Raw genomic sequence first — 19,115 nt, 5'->3', positions numbered from 1 at the left:
TTCATCATTCATCACTCATTATTCATCATTCATCATTCATCATTCATCATTCATCACTCCATTACTCCATCAATCATCACTTCATCACTCATCACTCATCATTCATCATCCATCACTCCATTATTCATCACTACATCACACCATCATTCCATCACTCCATCACTTCATCATTATCACTCCATCATTCATCACTCCATCACTCATCATTCATCATTCATCATTCATCATCCATCATTCATCATTCATCATTCATCATTCATCATCCATCACTAATCATTCATCATTCATCATTCATTATCCATCACTCATCATTCATCATTCATCAATCATCTTCATCATTCACATTCATCATTCACCTTCATCATTCACCTTCATCATTCACCTTCATCATTCACCGTCATCATTCATCTTCATTATTCATCTTCATTATTCATCTTCATCATACATTTCCATCATTCATCATTCATTATTCATTATTCATCATCATTCATCATTCATCATTCATCATTCATCATTAATCATTCATCTTTCATCATTCATCATTCATCATTCATCATCATTCATCATTCATCATTAATCATTAATCATTAATCATTCATCTTTCATCATTCATCATTCATCATTCATCATCATTCATCATTCATCATTAATCATTAATCATTCATCTTTCATCATTCATCATTCATCATTCATCATCATTCATCATTCATCTTTCATCTTTCATCTTTCATCATTCATCTTTCATCTTTCATCTTTCATCTTTCATCTTTCATCTTTCATCTTTTATCATTCATCATTCATCATTCATCTTTCATCTTTCATCTTTCATCTTTCATCTTTTATCATTCATCATTCATCATTCATCTTTCATCTTTCATCTTTCATCTTTCATCTTTCATCTTTCATCTTTTATCATTCATCATTCATCTTTCATCTTTCATCAATCATCTTCATCAATCATCTTTCATCAATCATCTTCATCAATCATCTTCATCATTCATCTTCATCATTCATAATTCATCAGTCATAATATGATTCTTCACTGGGTCAAACTCATCCCCTGCAATGTGACTCTTCATGGCGTTTTGTCTATAGCATATATGCTGACATACAATGACAATATATACAGTACATATATCATATAGAGAAAAGTGCCTACAACGTATCAAAAATAAATAAATAAATAAAAATAACACAAAAAGTCACATTTTTTATTTTTAACACCCAAGTGATGTCCCTGAGCCTGTCATAACTTTCTCAATCCCACTCCCCTCTCCCTCCCCCACAATTAAATTATGTCGTTTGGCCTAATCCTGCATCAAATTTCCTTGTAAATAGTTAGTTAGTTAGTTCCTCTCATCGCCATTTTGGAACATTGGGCAGCAAATCGTCTTCACTGAATCCGGTTCCAAACCAGCTTTTTCGCTCTGCTCCAGGTGGTTTCCCTCATTTATGTCTTATTTGAAGGTATACCTCCAAGTTTGTTTTTTTTGGCTTCCCTCTCTTTTCCTGGCAGGTGGAATCCACTCAATAGCGATTCTAGCAGGTCGCCCTTTGGGTAGCCATTGGATATGACTTGTCAACCTCAGACATCTCTCCGTCTCAATATCACTCAGGCACGGTGTCCACTCTTTGCCAGCACATCCTCATTGATGAGGTGGTCTCTCCAGGTGATGTCCATGATCTTGCGGAGACATCACTGATCAAATATGGCCTGCCTCTTTGCCACATTTACTGTCCTCTTCCATGTCTCGCTGGCATAGATTGCCGTTGGCACCACAATGCTCATGTAGAGACGAAACCTAATGGGTGTGTTGATCGTGATGGACCTCCATACTTTATATAGGTGTTGGAAGACTGAGGCTGCTTTTCCTATTATTGAGCAGACATCAAACTCAGCATCCTTGGAGATATTGCTTCCAAGGTAGGTGAGATGGTTGACATCTTCAATACTCTGTTGCCCCGACGTGATGGGTGGCCCTTGATGTTGGTTGATGGCCATTGGTCTTCTCAAAGCTAACGTGCAGCCCAACCTTTTCACCATATACCTCCAGATTGGTGGTCATCTCCTGGAGCTGAACCATCTCTTCGGCCAGTTGTGCAAGGTAATCTGCAAAGTCCAGGCCCATCTAACGATGTTGTTACTGCGGTATGCCAAACTCTGGACCAACCATCGTCTTATTCATAATGAAGTCAATGACCAGGAGAAACAACAAGGGTGACAGGATGCAGCCTTGGTGATCTCCTGTGATGATGTCAAAGGCGACAGTAGTGCCTTTGTTGGTCCTGACACAACACGGCGGCTGGGGTTGTGGTATAGGGCACCAAATATGTTAATGTGCCGCTTGTGGATGCCATAGTAGTGAATTATGTTCCACAGAGTCTGCTGGTGGATGCTGTCAAAACATTCTTGAAATTGACAAAGTTGATGACGAGGGGCTTCTGGTATTCCATACTCTGCTCGATGATGTGCCTGAGCATGAATATCTGCTCACTGCATGACCTTTTACTCCTGAAGCCATCCTGCTCCTTTTGAAGGGAACTGTCAACTTCCTCCTTCAATCAATTAAGAAGTATACTGTGCAGAAAACCTTGCCAGGTACTGACAACAATGTGATTCCTCTGCAACTGTTGCAGATGCAGAGATGACCATTTTTCGGAAGTTTGATGATGTCTCCCTTTCTCCAGGTATCCTCAGTTGTCCAGATCTTGTTGAAGAGGTCAGTGGGCTTCGCGGCATTGAGGTTCTTAACATGATTCAGCAGTTCTGCTGGAATCTTGAGTCCAGGGGCCTTGTTGTTCTTCAGATTCTTGACTGCTCTTGTGTCCTCTGACATGCTAAATTTACCCATGTTGACGCCCAGTGGAGGAGGGATCTCATCCTCGTTGAATACGAATGTGGAGCTAGGGATGGGTTGGTTGGGGACCTCACTGAAGTATTCCCTCCACTTGCTCTTCATGTTTGTCACATTCCGTTGTTTTTGTCCTTGATTGGTACTGAGGTGTTACTGCTCGTACCACATGGTTCTCGCACTGTTGCGTACTACATCCTGATGTCGTTCAGATTCGCTGCCTCTTGCTCCTCTCTGCATTTCTCCTCCATCCAGCTCGTCTTGTCTATCCTGTAACTCATTTTCATGGCTTTGTTCAGTTGTCTGCATTCTTCATCTGCTTGCTGTCTCCTGTTTGTTATCCTTTCCTGGTCTCTCCTGTTCTTGTGCCTTCCTTTCGTAAATCAGCTTCCACATTGGGCCACTGATCCAACACTCTTTATGGGTTCCTCTTCTTCTCCCACAGGTGATGTCTCACTGATGCCGAGTTAGGCACATCCCTGAAGATTCTCCACTGTGCTTCAAAGTCACCTGCACCTTGCAGGGCTTCAAACCGGATGGAAAGGGCAGTAGGAAACTTGATGCTGTGCCTTGATCCGTCAGTTTCTCCATGGCATACAGACATACATTGAGTCAAAATCGTTGTCTTATTCAATTTCAGGTGAATCCTAGCAATCACAAGGTGGTGGTCAGATCCTACATCAGCACTTCTGCATACCCGGGACATCTTGCAACGATGTCCGCCATCTATTGTTGATGTGCACATAGTCAATTTAATTGAAGGTGTTGCCATCTGGTAACCTCCATGTCCTCTTGGGAATGTTCTTGTGGTTGAAAACGTGTTGCTGATGGTGAGACCATTAGTGCTACACAAGGCCAATAATCATTCAATCTTTCACCTTTGTCCTTGAGGACTCTGGCTGACCCATGTGGCCCAATGGTGCTGTACAGACCTCGTCGACTACCACTGGGATGTGCGTTCATGTCACCAATGAGCAGTTTGATCTCTTAGATGGGAATCTCATCCATTGTATCCTGCAGTCGTTCATATCATTGGTCCTTCTCTTCCTCTATTGCTGTCTCCTTGGGTGCAGAGACTTGCATGATGGTGACAATTGCATGCCTCGTGTGGAATCTAGCAGTGATATTGCCGCCATTGACTAGTGGTTGTGAGGCGTACTTGCTGAGCAATAACCGCACTCCATAGTTGTGATGATCTTCCAACCCTGAGTACAAAATGTTGCATCTTCACTGCTGATACGGCCTCGGACTGTCAACTGCATCGCACTGATGCCAAGTATGTCCAGGTGGTATATCCTCATCTCTTTCAGCACCTGGGCCATCTTCCCACATTCATAGAGCATTCTGACATTCCATGTGCCAACTCTGGAGGTTGTTTTGGTGTCCAGGTGGTATATCCTCATCTCTCTCAGCACCTGGGCCATCTTCCCACATTCATAGAGCATTCTGACATTCCATGTGCCAACTCTGGAGGTTGTTTTGGTGTCCAGGTGGTATATCCTCATCTCTCTCAGCACCTGGGCCATCTTCCCACATTCATAGAGCATTCTGACATTCCATGTGCCAACTCTGGAGGTTGTTTTGGTGTCCAGGTGGTATATCCTCATGTCTCTCAGCACCTGGGCCATCTTCCCACATTCATAGAGCATTCTGATATTCCATGTGCCAACTCTGGTAGTTGTTTTGGTGTCCAGGTGGTATATCCTCATCTCTCTCAGCACCTGGGCCATCTTCCCACATTCATAGAGCATTCTGACATTCCATGTGCCAAATCTGGAGGTTGTTTTGGTGTCCAGGTGGTATATCCTCATCTCTCTCAGCACCTGGGCCATCTTCCCACATTGATAGAGCGTTCTGATGTTGCATGTGCCAACTCTGGAGGTTGTTTTGGTGTCCAGGTGGTATATCCTCATCTCTCTCAGCACCTGGGCCATCTTCCCACATTCATAGAGCATTCTGACATTCCATGTGCCAACTCTGGAGGTTGTTTTGGTGTCCAGGTGGTATATCCTCATCTCTCTCAGCACCTGGGCCATCTTCCCACATTCATAGAGCATTCTGACATTCCATGTGCCAACTCTGGAGGTTGTTTTGGTGTCCAGGTGGTATATCCTCATCTCTCTCAGCACCTGGGCCATCTTCCCACATTCATAGAGCATTCTGACATTCCATGTGCCAACTTTGGAGGTTGTTTTGGTGTCCAGGTGGTATATCCTCATGTCTCTCAGCACCTGGGCCATCTTCCCACATTCATAGAGCATTCTGATATTCCATGTGCCAACTCTGGTAGTTGTTTTGGTGTCCAGGTGGTATATCCTCATCTCTCTCAGCACCTGGGCTATCTTCCCACATTCATAGAGCATTCTGACATTCCATGTGCCAAATCTGGAGGTTGTTTTGGTGTCCAGGTGGTATATCCTCATCTCTCTCAGCACCTGGGCCATCTTCCCACATTGATAGAGCGTTCTGATGTTGCATGTGCCAACTCTGGAGGTTGTTTTGGTGTCCAGGTGGTATATCCTCATCTCTCTCAGCACCTGGGCCATCTTCCCACATTCATAGAGCATTCTGACATTCCATGTGCCAAATCTGGAGGTTGTTTTGGTGTCCAAGTGGTATATCCTCATCTCTCTCAGCACCTGGGCCATCTTCCCACATTGATAGAGTGTTCTGATATTGCATGTGCCAACTCTGGAGGTTGTTTTGGTGTCCAGGTGGTATATCCTCATCTCTCTCAGCACCTGGGCCATCTTCCCACATTGATAGAGCGTTCTGATATTGCATGTGCCAACTCTGGAGATTGTTTTGGTGTCCAGGTGGTATATCCTCATCTCTCTCAGCACCTGGGCCATCTTCCCACATTGATAGAGCGTTCTGATATTGCATGTGCCAACTCTGGAGGTTGTTTTGGTGTCCAGGTGGTATATCCTCATCTCTCAGCACCTGGGCCATCTTCCCACATTCATAGAGCGTTCTGACATTCCATGTGCCAACTCTGGTAGTTGTTTTGGTGTCCAGGTGGTATATCCTCATCTCTCTCAGCACCTGGGCCATCTTCCCACATTGATAGAGCGTTCTGACATTCCATGTGCCAACTCTGGTAGTTGTTTTGGTGTCCAGGTGGTATATCCTCATCTCTCTCAGCACCTGGGCCATCTTCCCACGTTGATAGAGCATTCTGACATTCCATGTGCAACTCTGGTCGTTGTTTTGGCAATGAAGATCGAGATAATCAAGGCCGGACTTCCTTTAGGCTTTGACCCAGTCCCATCATAAGTTCATCATCAGATGTTATGCTGTCCGTCCCATGCCGTGGGGTCCCAGAACGGCTACTTCCTTTTGGTGTTTCAGTAGCGTTATTGGGTGTTCTTTATAGGGTTGGGTTCTAACTCAACGCCCAACCCTCCTCTCCATTTTCAAACAGGCTTGGGTCTGCCTTTGGTGGAGTTTATTTTAAAATGAGCTTGGTACTGTAGCGGTTACCGCTGGATGCACACAATCGCCTTGCACCGGCCAGAACATGGCCAGACGCGCCTCTCCCGGGCATGCCCGGACTCACTGTTCCCGGGCACGCCCGAACCTCCCGGGCACGCCCGGTCTCGTCTTTCCCGGGCATGCCCGCTATCGCCTTTCCAGGGCTCGCCCAGAGCGTCCGGGCATGCCCGCTATCGCCTTTTCAGGGCTCGCCCAGAGCGTCCGGCATGCCCGCTATCGCCTTTCCAGGGCTCGCCCAGAGCGTCCGGGCATGCCCGCTATCACCTTTCCAGGGCTCGCCCAGAGCGCCCGGGCACGCCCAGCCTCGACTTGCCAGGCCACAGCCAAACACGCCCGGGCAGGTCCAGACTCGCCTTTCCAAGGCTCGCCCTTGACACCCGGGCATGCCCGGTATAGCTTTTGCCGGGCAAACTTCCCGACATAAATGTGTATATATATTGCTGCCCGATAAACGGGCTTGTCAGAATACCTGAGCTGTTTTGTTTCAATAAAGCAACTCGGACGAATTCCGTCTTTGGTCGCGTCAATTCTTTCGACTCGCGTTGGAGCGCAGTTCCTTCATTGGTGACCTACCGACATGGATACGGCAGTGACGCTTAAACTGCCTACCTTCTTGGAGGCTCACGTGGCTGTTTGGTTCGCTCAGGCGGACTCTCAGTTCGCCCTGCAAGGCATCACCGCGGACGACACCCGCTTCCACCATGTTGTGGCGGCGCTCGGTTCCGCCACCGCGGCCCGCGCCTTGAGCCTCCTCGAGCACCCGCCGGCTGCTGACAAATACGACGCGCTGAAGACACTCCTCCTCGACGCTTTCGCCCTCTCACCGGCAGCACGCGCACGGCGCCTGCTCGCTCTGCCCGAGCTCGGCGACACGCGCCCGTCAGAGCGCATGGACTATATGCTCTCGTTGCTCGGTGAGCACTTTCCGGATTTTCTGTTCCGCGAGCTGTTCCTTCGCCAGCTGCCTCACCCGGTACGCCTCGCCCTGGCTGGCACGTTGATCACGGATTCCCGCGCCCTCGCCAGGGAAGCCGATAAGATCTCCTCGGCGGGCCAGCACATCGGCACGGTTACCTGGAGCCCGCCGCCGTCCGAGGCGATGCCCACGACGCCCGAGCGCCCTGCGCGGTTGGAGGCCGAACTGCCGGTGCAACTGGCGGCCGCCACGCCGCACCGCCCGCTTCCGACACGACGGCCGGGGCCTCCACCTGACCGGGCGTGGTGTTATTACCATGCCAGGTTCGGACACAAGGCTCGGACGTGCCGGCCCCCGTGCACTTTCGGCAGGTCGGGAAACGGCCGGGCCGGCGTTCATTCCCAGCCATGAGCGCCGGCCACTCGGGCAACTTGCTGTTTGTTCGGGACAAAGCGTCTGGGCGGCGTTTCCTGTGTGACACCGGCGCCCAACTGAGCGTCATACCCGCCTCCGAGCAGGCCAGGCGGGACGCCGTTTGCGGCCCCTCTTTGGTCGCTGCTAATGGCTCGGCCATACGCACTTTCGGCCCACGCGTCGTCACCCTCTGCTTTGGCAGCCAGCGTTTTCAATGGACTTTTGTTACCGCCAGCGTCCCCGTGGCTTTGCTGGGCGCCGACTTCCTCTGCGCACACGGGCTGCTGGTCGACGTCAAACGACGTCGCCTTGTCCACGCCGAGACCTTCAGCTCCCTGGCGTGCACAATGAGCAGCTCCGCGCCGACCGAACTGGCGTGCGCCCTCCCGGCAGCGAACGAGTTCGCTCGCCTGCTCGCGGAATTCCCGGCCCTCATGCGGCCGACGTTTTCGGCCGTCGCGGTGCGGCACGGGATCGAGCACCACATACCCACTATGGGCCCGCCGGTCTACGCCAGGGCCCGCCGCCTCGACCCGGCCAAGCTCGCCGTGGCGAAGGCCGAGTTCGACACGTTGGAGCACCTCGGCATCGTGAGGCGCTCCGATAGCGCGTGGGCCTCGCCACTGCACATCGTGCCGAAGCCGGGGGGTGGATGGCGCCCGTGTGGCGACTACCGCCATCTCAACGACGCTACCACCCCTGACAGGTACCCGATCCCGCATATTCAGGACTTTTCCGCCCGTTTGGCGGGACGGGTCATCTTTTCGAAAATTGACCTGATACGGGGCTACCACCAGGTACCTGTCCGGGTGGCCGACGTCCCGAAGACGGCCGTCATCACGCCGTTCGGCCTGTTCGAATTTTTGCGGATGCCGTTTGCCCTCAAGAACGCGGCCCAGGCGTTCCAGCGCTTGATGGACGGCGTGCTGCGTGACCTGCCGTTTCTTTTCGTCTATCTGGACGATATCCTCGTCGCCAGCACATCCCGCGCCGAGCACCTCCTTCACCTACGAACACTGTTCGGTCGCCTCAGCGAGCACGGCTTAATTGTCAACCCGGTCAAATGCCACTTCGGCGCGACGACCGTTGACTTTTTGGGCCACCGCATCACCAAGACCGGGGCCGTGCCGCTGCCGACCAAGGTCGAGGCCATCACCACGTTCCCGCGTCCCCGTTCCATCAAGGCCCTCCAAGAGTTCCTCGGCATGGTGAATTTTTATCACCGATTCGTGCCCCGCGCTGCTCAGCTCATGCGGCCCCTTTACGAGGCCCTCCGGGGCAACCCGGCCAAGCATGACATTGTTTGGTCCGCGGCCATGGACGCGGCCTTCGCCAGCGCCAAACGGGCCCTCGCCGACGCAACGCTGCTGGCTCACCCGGTGCTCAACGCGCCCATCGCCCTCACTACGGACGCCTCCAACTACGCGGTGGGCGCCGTCCATGAGCAATGGGTGGACGGGGTTTGGCAGCCACTCGCTTTTTTCAGCCGGCAACTCCGGCCGAACAAGTTAAACTACAGCACGTTCGACCGCGAGCTGCTCGGGCTATTCCTGGCCGTTCGCCATTTCCGACACCTCCTGGAGGGCCGCCCGTTCACGGCTTTCGTCGACCACAAGCCGTTGGTCTACGCAATGGCTAAGGTCACGGAGCCGTGGTCGGCCCGCCAGCAGCGCCACCTCTCCGCCGTGTCGGAGTTCACCACGGACATCCGGCACGTCGCCGGCAAAGACAACGCCGTGGCCGACTGTCTTTCTCGGGCCAGCGCGAACGCGGTCCACCTCGGTGTGGACTTCGCGCTCATGGCGGCCGACCAGACCACCGACGCCTCGGTGCAGGCACTCCGTGCGGCGGACACGGGCCTCCGCCTGGCCGACATTCCCTTCGCGGGCACCGTCCTGCTCTGCGACGTCTCCCAGGGCCAGCCTCGCCCCATCGTGCCCGTTTCCTGGCAGCGCCGCATCTTCGCCTCCATCCACGGCCTTTCTCACCCGGGCCGGAAAGCTTCTCAGAAGCTGGTGTCGGCGCGTTTCGTCTGGCACGGCCTTCGACGAAACATCCGCGACTGGGCCAACGCCTGCACGGCCTGCCAGCGGGTCAAGGTCCACCGCCACACCCAGGCCCCGCTGGCACCTTTCGCCGTGCCTGAACGGCGTTTCGACCACGTCCACGTGGACCTGGTGGGTCCCCTGCCCCCCTCGCGGGGGTTCACCCACCTGCTCACCATGGTGGACAGGACCACCAGGTGGCCGGAGGCCGTGCCCCTCGCCTCCACCACCACCGCCGACGTGGCGCAGGCGTTCATCGCCACCTGGGTCGCGCGCTTCGGCGCACCAGCGGACGTCTCGTCCGATCGCGGCCCACAGTTCACGTCTGAGCTTTGGGACGTGGTCGCCCGTTCGTTGGGGGTCACGCTGCACCGCACCACGGCCTACCACCCCCAAGCCAACGGGTTGTGCGAGCGGTTTCACCGCTCCATGAAGGCCGCACTCATGGCCGGCCTTCAGGACGACGGTTGGGCCGACCGGCTGCCGTGGGTCCTTTTGGGCCTTCGCACGGCCCCCAAGGAAGACCTCCAGGCGTCCGCCGCCGAGCTCGTCTACGGCCAGCCGCTCCATGTCCCAGGCGAATTCGTGCCCGACGCTACCAGTGCCTGGTCCGCCGCTCGCCAGCGCTCGGACCTCCAGGAGGCCGCCCGACGATTTGCCCCCGTGCCGACGTCCCGCCACGGTGGCCCCCAGTCCTACGTCCCCCCGGCGCTTCGCACAGCGGAGTACGTCTTTGTGCGTCATGACGCGCACCGGGGGCCACTCCGGCCGCCGTACGACGGGCCCTTCCGGGTCCTGCGACAGGGCGACAAGTCTTTCATCGTCGACTTCGGCGGCCGGCCGGACCGGATTTCTGTGGACCGCCTCAAACCGGTGCACATGGACGTCGACCGACTACCAAGGTTGGCCCTTCCTCCATGGCGAGGCCGCCCCCCATCCACAGTTCCCCCCGCTCGACCACCCACCACCACGTCGGACCCCTCCCCACGACCCTCCAGGGGTCGCTTCGGCCGGGTCATCCAGACCCCCCTTAAATTGACCCTGCCGGTGCAGGTCGATTCTGGAGGGGCGTGTGTAGCGGTTACCGCTGGATGCACACAATCGCCTTGCACCAGCCAGAACACGGCCAGACGTGCCTCTCCCGGGCATGCCCGGACTCACTGTTCCCGGGCACGCCCGAACCTCCCGGGCACGCCCGGTCTCGTCTTTCCCGGGCATGCCCGCTCTCGCCTTTCCAGGGCTCGCCCAGAGCGTCCGGGCATGCCCGCTATCGCCTTTTCAGGGCTCGCCCAGAGCGTCCGGGCATGCCCGCTATCGCCTTTCCAGGGCTCGCCCAGAGCGTCCGGGCATGCCCGCTATCGCCTTTCCAGGGCTCGCCCAGAGCGTCCGGGCATGCCCGCTCTCACCTTTCCAGTGCTCGTCCAGAGCGCCCGGGCACGCCCAGCCTCGACTTGCCAGGCCGCAGCCAAACACGCCCGGGCAGGTCCAGACTCGCCTTTCCAAGGCTCGCCCTTGACACCCGGGCATGCCCGGTATAGCTTTTGCCGGGCAAACTTCCCGACATAAATGTGTATATATATTGCTGCCCGATAAACGGGCTTTTGTCAGAATACCTGAGCTGTTTTGTTTCAATAAAGCAACTCGGACGAATTCCGTCTTTGGTCGCGTCAATTCTTTCGACTCGCGTTGGAGCGCAGTTCCTTCAGTACCATCTTTTTAATAACGGGATTTGATTTTGAATATGTATTTATAATGTTTTTCTTTGCCATCATTGACGTTTATTCCAAGGAAAAATTGCGGAATATCTGACAAGCTCCCCTATTCCCCCTACCCCCCCCCCCCCATTCCCTTACATTACAGACCCTGGAAATGTATTGCTGTATCCTTCCCACAGAACTCAAATAGACGTAGAAGAACTATGCCCGTTCACGACACACACACAGCGGTGGCCCCGCTCGCGCGCTCACGCCGCCATTTTAGTTAGCGCAAGAACTGAATAGGCGAACGTGTGCACTAGCTAGGCCTAGTGGAAGTGGATGAGTGGACGTGAATTTTTATATTGGACGGTGTTGTGTTGCTTTTAAACACTATTTTATGAATTCTATTCATAATTTAAATCTCTGTCGAAGCATTTTCCTGGCATCTTGACATAGTTTATCCGAATTCCCCGGTAGTTTTCCATTTCATATCTAGCTGCTAATCTCTCACTCCTTACTATTTGCTGGTTCTTGTACCCCCTCTCCCTCTCTTTCTCTTTCTGCCTATTGCTCCTTTCTCATGTACTTTTTACCACTCTCTCCCTCCTTCTCTTTCCTGCTCCTCTCTTCCTCTATTATTTTCCAGTTCTCAACATAATTGTCTCTACAGCTCTAAAAACAAACACACAACCCCCCCCCCCCCTCTCTCTCTCTCTCCCCCTTTCCACTCCCTTCTCATGCCAATTCTCAGTATGATAGTTTCTCCATCACAGAACTTGACTTTTTTTGCTCTCCACTACCCCCCCCCCCCTCCTCCCCCTCATTCCTGTTCCCTTCTCTCACTCTACTATCTTCCCCTTCTGGTCATGTTTTTACATCTTCCCTTCCTCCCCCTCCCTCCCCCCCAAATTCGCTCTCTCTTGCCCAGTCATGCCATTTATTAAGAAATACCCAACGGGTATTGTAGTGAAATCGTATTCGTACTGAACCCGGGGTGATGCTCGCTGCTCGTTGTCACCGCTGTCACCGCTAGGGGCGTGACTATAAGACCCGCTGCTGCGACGGTGCTCCGAGACTTCTCCCTTGTGACATGTTACATCGGTAGCCTCGCTAACGGTACGCCTGTATAGAATATCTAGCTTGCTTGCATTGAATGATATGACTGGACCCATGAGATGTCGCATCATATACTTATTGTGTATTTCTACTTTACAGGAATAATGTGATGATCTAAATGCAATTAAACCAACCATTGGACTAAAGTTGTGTGGACCTGATTGGTTTTCCACAACACTTAATTGCATTTAGATCCATGGCTGGCAACAAGACGCTGACGGTGTCCATCTTCAGCGCCGATCCGCAAGCCGCGGATGGAGGCTTGCAGCTGAAGCACTGGCTCCGACAACTGCAGAATCTTTTTGATGAGCCTGAGACTGCACCGACGGCTGCCGCGAAGCTAGCCACTCTCCACGCAAAAATCGACTACCGGGTGTACAACGCTATCGCTCAATGCGCGACGTACGACCTCTCCATCGCCGAGCTTAAACGGCTTTACATAAAGGAGAAAAGCCCGGTGTACGCACGCTATTTGTTGCAAACGCGACGTCAGCAACCCAACGAAGCAATGGACCACTATGCCCAGGAGCTCCGGCAGCTTTTGCTGGACAGCGTCAGGGAGCCACGGACTCCCGCGCAGGCTCAGGATGATCGTCTTTTAGATGCCTTCATTGCTGGGGTCTCCTCCCAGGAACTAAGGCTCAAACTCTTGGAGAAGACCGACCTGACCTTTGCTACGGCACTCGAGCAAGCGACAGTGTACACCAAAGCGCGGATGCAATCGCACACCTACGACCGCACGCGCCTTTTGGCGGGCACCACACTACACGCCCGGCCGGAGAGTGCCACCGCCGAGGACGCGGATCCGCTCGCTGAACTCTGGGATGCTCCGGAGGATGACCCAGCCCTAACGGCTGCCGTTATGACCAGCAGACCCAAGGCCTTGCGCGGGGCCGCATGCTTTTTCTGTGGAGGGCCTCGTCATGCTCGAGTCGTGTGTCCGGCACGTGACGCTATATGCCATTTGTGCTCGCTAAAGGGACATTACGCAAAAGTGTGCAGGAAAACGGCACGCGGCTCGCGGCACATTGACTTGCGCAGCCGCGCGGGCGCAGCGACCTTGAATGGGCTAATAGCGGAGCCCGCAAGCCAAGCCCGACACTCGGCGCCTTACCCGACTTCGAAGGGGAGGGCCCCTCTCTGTGGCCCCCTGGCCGCTCAGACGTCCTTGGCGGGCGTCACCGGACAGCCACCACCGTCTCCTTCTCCATCGGGCGCAAAGGCCGTGTCCTTGGCCAAACTCCGGGCCACGCAAGGGGCTTTGAAACTTTGCCAAGCCCCTCGTACTCCTCGAGTCGTCCACGAGCTAACAGCGGCCCCCGCCTCGACAAAAGAGTTAAGGCAGCTTTCAAATACTACGGAGGCCTTTCGTCAAAGCGACCAAAAATGTCAAAAGGCGATTTCGAATACTACGGAAGCCTTTTGTCAAAGCGGCCAAAAATGTCAAAAGGCGATTTCGGATACTACGGAAGCCTTTTGCCAAAGCGGCCAAAAATGTCAAAAGGCGATTTCGGATACTACGGAAGCCTTTTTCTGCCAGAAGTGTCAAAAGGCGATGTCAAATACTACGGAGGCCTTTTCTCGTCAGAATTGTCGGATTTTGAATCGCGAAACACCGGAATGCTGGGGAAAGCCCTCTGATGACGATAATGGATTCCCCATGGTCAACGCAGACTCCGGCCACGACCGCAAAACTGCTGCTGGTGTAGGATCCACCCGCGAGGCTGGTCCGACCCATTCGGGGGGCGCAGTCCCGCTCCCAGCAGCCTCGTCTGGCCTGGCTCAAGCCCTTATTCCCCTTATGGTTGAGGGCCATTGTGTTCGGGCCTTGGTGGATACAGGATCTACGGATAGTTTTATCGACCAGCGACTTGTGCTCAGGCATGGATGGCGGATCTGGCGGTCTACGAGACGGATCTTCATGGCTTCCCAGGGACTTTGGCTCAGCACGAAGGGGGAATGCCGATTGAAACTCGTGCTAAAGGGACGGGTTTTCCCTGATGTACACCTTATGGTTTTACCCGCATTATGTGCTGATATTCTGTTAGGACACGATTTTCTTAAGCTGCATGGACGTCTGGTAATGGAGTTTGGTGGGCCTGACACTCTTGTTGTGGGGGCGGACGACGCGCTAGCGGTGTGCGCCCTAGCACAAATGGACGTCCAGCCGCTTTCGCTGTTCCCCAATCTAACCTCCGACTGCACCCCTGTCGCGGTAAAATCACGACGCTACTCTCGCGCGGACATGCAATTCATTGCGGACGAAACGGCTCAGCTCTTGAAAGACGGCATCATAGAACCTAGTAGGTCGCTGTGGCGCGCCCAGGTCTTGGTGGTGCGCAGCGAGGCCCATCGCAAACGTATGGTAATCGACTATTCCCAAACGATTAACCGCTTTACATAGCTGGATGCCTACCCCCTTCCGGGGATGGACGCGCTAGTGCAACAGGTGTCCCAGTATTCGGTCTATAGCACTCTCGATCTCCGTAGTGCATACCACCAGATCCCTATCTCTAGGGCGGATCGTATCTATACCGCTTTCGAGTCGGGGCAGCGGTTGTACCAATTTACGCGATTGCCTTTTGGGGTAACGAACGGGGTCGCTTGTTTCCAGAGGGCCATGGATGACCTCGTTGCGCGGGAGCACTTAACCGATGTTTTCGTCTACCTCGATAACCTTACGGTTTGTGGATATGACCAAGGGCACCATGATGCTAATCTGAAGCGCTTCCTTGAGGTCGCGCAGCGGTATCACTTAACTATGAATGAGGATAAGTGCCAATACTCCCTACGCACGATAGATCTTCTGGGGTACACCGTGACCCATGGCTCTGTCTCTCCGGATAAGGAGCGTCTGCGACCTTTGCTCGACATGGCCCCTCCCTGCGATCGGGCGTCCCTGAAGCGCGACCTTGGGCTGTTCGCCCATTACTCCAAATGGGTGCAAAGTTTCTCCGCGAAACTTCGCCCCCTTGTGGCCTGCGACACCTTTCCCCTGAGTTCGGCCGCATTGACGGCCTTTGAAGGCCTTAAGACCGACATCGCCCGAGCCGCCGTGGCGACCATCGACGAGAGCGGCTCGTTCGTCCTCGAAAGTGACGCCTCGGATCAGGCCATCGCGGCGACCCTCTCCCAAGGGGGGCGTCCCGTGGCTTTCTTTTCACGGACTCTTACCACCGCTGAGCGGAGGCACTCGTCCGTTGAAAAGGAAGCGTATGCGATCGTCGAGTCTATTCGGCGATGGCGCCCGTACCTACTCGGGCGGACCTTCCAAATCATCACGGACCAGCAAAGCGTTGCGTTCATGTACGACACCTTACACGCCCAGCGCATTAAGAACGAGAAAATCACTCGCTGGCGTATCGAACTTGCCGACTTCTGTTACACCATCAAATATCGCCCGGGGAAGGATAACCAGGCCGCCGATGCCTTATCACGCCCGGCTACATGTGCTGGTATCACCTCTTTGGAGGGCCTACGGGTGCTGCATGCCACTGCGGGCCATCCCGGCGTAACGCGTTTCGCTCATTTCGTGCGGAGTGGGAATCTCCCTTACTCGATTGACGATATCCGCCGTATCTGTCGCGACTGCGCTATCTGCGCGGAAATCAAACCGCGTTTCTATAACCCTCCCATGGGGACTCTGGTGAAGGCTACACGCCCGTGGGAACGCTTGGCGATGGATTTCAAGGGCCCATTGCCGGTGTCGAGCGGCTCTCGCTATCTGCTCACTATCGTTGATGAGTACTCACGATTCCCCTTTGCTTATACGTGCGCGGACATGACTGCTGCCACGGTGATGCGATGCTTACAGAACTTGTTCTCAATGTTCGGTTACCCGGCCTATGTCCATACCGACCGGGGTGCGGTCTTCTTGTCTCAGGAGGTGCGCAGCTATCTGCTCCAAAATAACATTGCGTCTAGTTACACCACGCCGTACAGACCCCAGGCTAATGGGCAGATCGAACGCTTCAACGGGATTATCTGGAGGGCCGTCATGCTCCACCTCCGGACCCTCGGCCGGGGCCTCGATAAATGGGCTTGGTCGCTACCTGCGGCGTTGAACTCGATCAGGGCTCTCCTGAGTACGGCAACCAACCAAACTCCCCACGAGCGACTTTTCCACCACCCCAGGAGCTCGGGGTGTATACGGTCTTTGCCCAGTTGGCTCGCTGGGCCCGGGCCGGCCTACCTTAAACGGGCGGTTCGCGCGAGCAAGTACGACTCCCTAGTGGACAAAGTGCAGATTCTCCAGGCTAATCCTGAGCATGCTCGTGTGATGACGTCTGATGGCCGTGAGACTACTGTCTCCGTTCGTCACCTTGCCCCTTGCGGGGTCGACGACCTAAGTAGGGAATCGGACGAACCAATCGAACCCATCTATGAGACTATGGCCTCTCCCGACGCTCCCATCGCCGACAGTCCACCGACCCTCCCCTCTTCGGGACTACCCGGGCCCGACGACTTGGAGTTACCCCCTTCGTCACCCGACCCTGTTGGCGCCTCTGACGCCGGGGACACAGGGATACATGATGCCGTACCCGGGGAATTTCGGACGCGTGCTGGCAGAGAAATTCGCCGCCCGGCCCGATACGGTTGGGTCGACTGATACTCCGCACCCTAGTCGTGCTGACGCTCACTCGCTTTTAGCCACGCGGCCGTATAATTCTGACAGGGGGAGAATGTAGTGAAATCGTATTCGTACTGAACCCGGGGTGATGCTCGCTGCTCGTTGTCACCGCTGTCACCGCTAGGGGCGTGACTATAAGACCCGCTGCTGCGATGGTGCTCCGAGACTTCTCCCTTGTGACATGTTACATCGGTAGCCTCGCTAACGGTACGCCTGTATAGAATATCTAGCTTGCTTGCATTGAATGATATGACTGGACCCATGAGATGTCGCATCATATACTTATTGTGTATTTCTACTTTACAGGAATAATGTGATGATCTAAATGCAATTAAACCAACCATTGGACTAAAGTTGTGTGGACCTGATTGGTTTTCCACAACAGGTATCTTCCAACCAGCATTTAGGGGGACGACCATAAAGACAAGGGCTTCTTCTGAAAATGGTTGGAATTGAACCTTGGCGAAGTCTGGTTATCAGGCCAGTACGGTCAAAGCACTCAGCATCAAAATGATCCGAGCATAGGCTGGCATACTTGCTGGGTGTCCACTTGTCCCTCCTCATCTTTACGAGCCATTCTTTCTGAAGGGTTGAACCATCCTTGGGAAATCTATATTCAAAAGAAAAGACAAAATTTGTGAGCCCCCTTGGGTCTTTGCCCCCCCCCCCCAACCAAAACTGCTTCCTATGCGCCTGCCCCCCACATGTTTTCTACACTCTATATACGGTACAGTGTCCGAAAATTCAATCACTAGACCATACTCTAGCCCCCAATATTTTTTGCTTGGCGACATTGTACACACAGCAAGGGAAATACTTTATCAAGCTTTATTTCTTTTATCAGTTAAACTCGTAATGTTATCTTGGCTCTCACCCTACATTATGATTAACTAGGGCAAATGGGCACAGATTGCACTCACTCACGCGTCACACCAATATTTTCCACAAAGTAACAATTACTAACGATAAAGAAAGCGATTACAAAATACAACCCTATTAGTCTAATTAGACGACAAATGTTAACCTAGATCCTTGATAACTGAACATGTTTATGCATCTCCTAACAGCCCAAAATTGTGTGTGGCTCAACAAAATTGGGAGAGAAGAGATTAAGAGCTAGAGTCCTTAAGTTCAAGCAAAGGCACGGCCTTTGGTTCAAGTCAAAATGCACTGACAAATCCGCAAACACACACACACACACAAACACACACAAACTAACAGATGGGACTACATAAACGAAAAACTACATCTGTGCATAACGTGAAAGTTTAACTAGAGTTTGGCGAGTAAACTCTTCATAATTAAGAAAAATAAATTACTTACCTGTGGAATGTTTTCCCAGAACCTTTCACAAGTCGATTTGTACAGTTTATTGCAGCACAAGAAGGCATATTGCTGATATTTGTTGAACATTCACACTGCTCATGTTAACAATAGGCCTATCTGTACGCAGAAAGCGGAGGTGCCTTGCGCTAACTAAAATGGCTGCCGCGTTGCGGCGGAGGGGCCACACAGCGGCCTGCATAGGTCTTCTACGTCTATTTGAGTTCTGTGATCCTTCCAAACTCAAAACACCTTTTGAACATACTGTATATAATTAGGCTACCTTGTGCGTGCATGAAGCAATAAGCGGGGTTAGGCAATTGGTTCACTTCTGTCTATCTACCTGTCTTGAAACATCAGTTTATTTCAATCAAATGTTATATTCTGAGCACAAATCGGAACTTGAACTGGAAAACAAACCTGTAGGTTATCAGTACTCTGGCTCTAAATTTATCCCGATCGTGCATGCGGAGAGAGAAGTAAGATCACTTTTACTCTGTTGACCTGTCCGGCAGGAAAACAAATTTTTTAATCATTCCAAACACGAAACTTACTGTTTTCAAGGACATCATAAAATAACAAAAACACCAGGCACAGAGAACCAATGAAATAATGTAACATGTTAAA

The 19,115-nt window shown here is 52.9% G+C and overlaps 2 long non-coding RNA genes across 2 annotated transcripts; one reads left to right on the top strand and one right to left on the bottom strand.

The window, feature by feature from the left end:
- Positions 1-12,419: 12,419 nt before the first annotated feature.
- LOC144888730 (uncharacterized) lies at positions 12,420-12,681 on the top strand. The gene is made up of 2 exons (XR_013621291.1): positions 12,420-12,535; positions 12,635-12,681. It is a non-coding gene; the product is annotated as an uncharacterized LOC144888730 (long non-coding RNA).
- A 4,936-nt stretch (positions 12,682-17,617) lies between these two features.
- On the bottom strand, positions 17,618-18,663 carry LOC144888702 (uncharacterized). Its single transcript, XR_013621247.1, has 2 exons — positions 18,489-18,663; positions 17,618-17,775 (listed from the first exon to the last, which is right to left on the bottom strand). It is a non-coding gene; the product is annotated as an uncharacterized LOC144888702 (long non-coding RNA).
- Between the last annotated feature and the right edge of the window lie 452 nt (positions 18,664-19,115).

Source organism: Myxine glutinosa, chromosome 13 (genome assembly GCF_964187855.1).
Source record: "Myxine glutinosa chromosome 13, kmMyxGlut1.1, whole genome shotgun sequence".
Lineage (NCBI taxonomy): Eukaryota > Metazoa > Chordata > Myxini > Myxiniformes > Myxinidae > Myxine > Myxine glutinosa.
The sequence above is the reverse complement of the archived record's forward strand: the minus strand, read 5'-3'. Positions and strand labels throughout refer to the sequence as shown.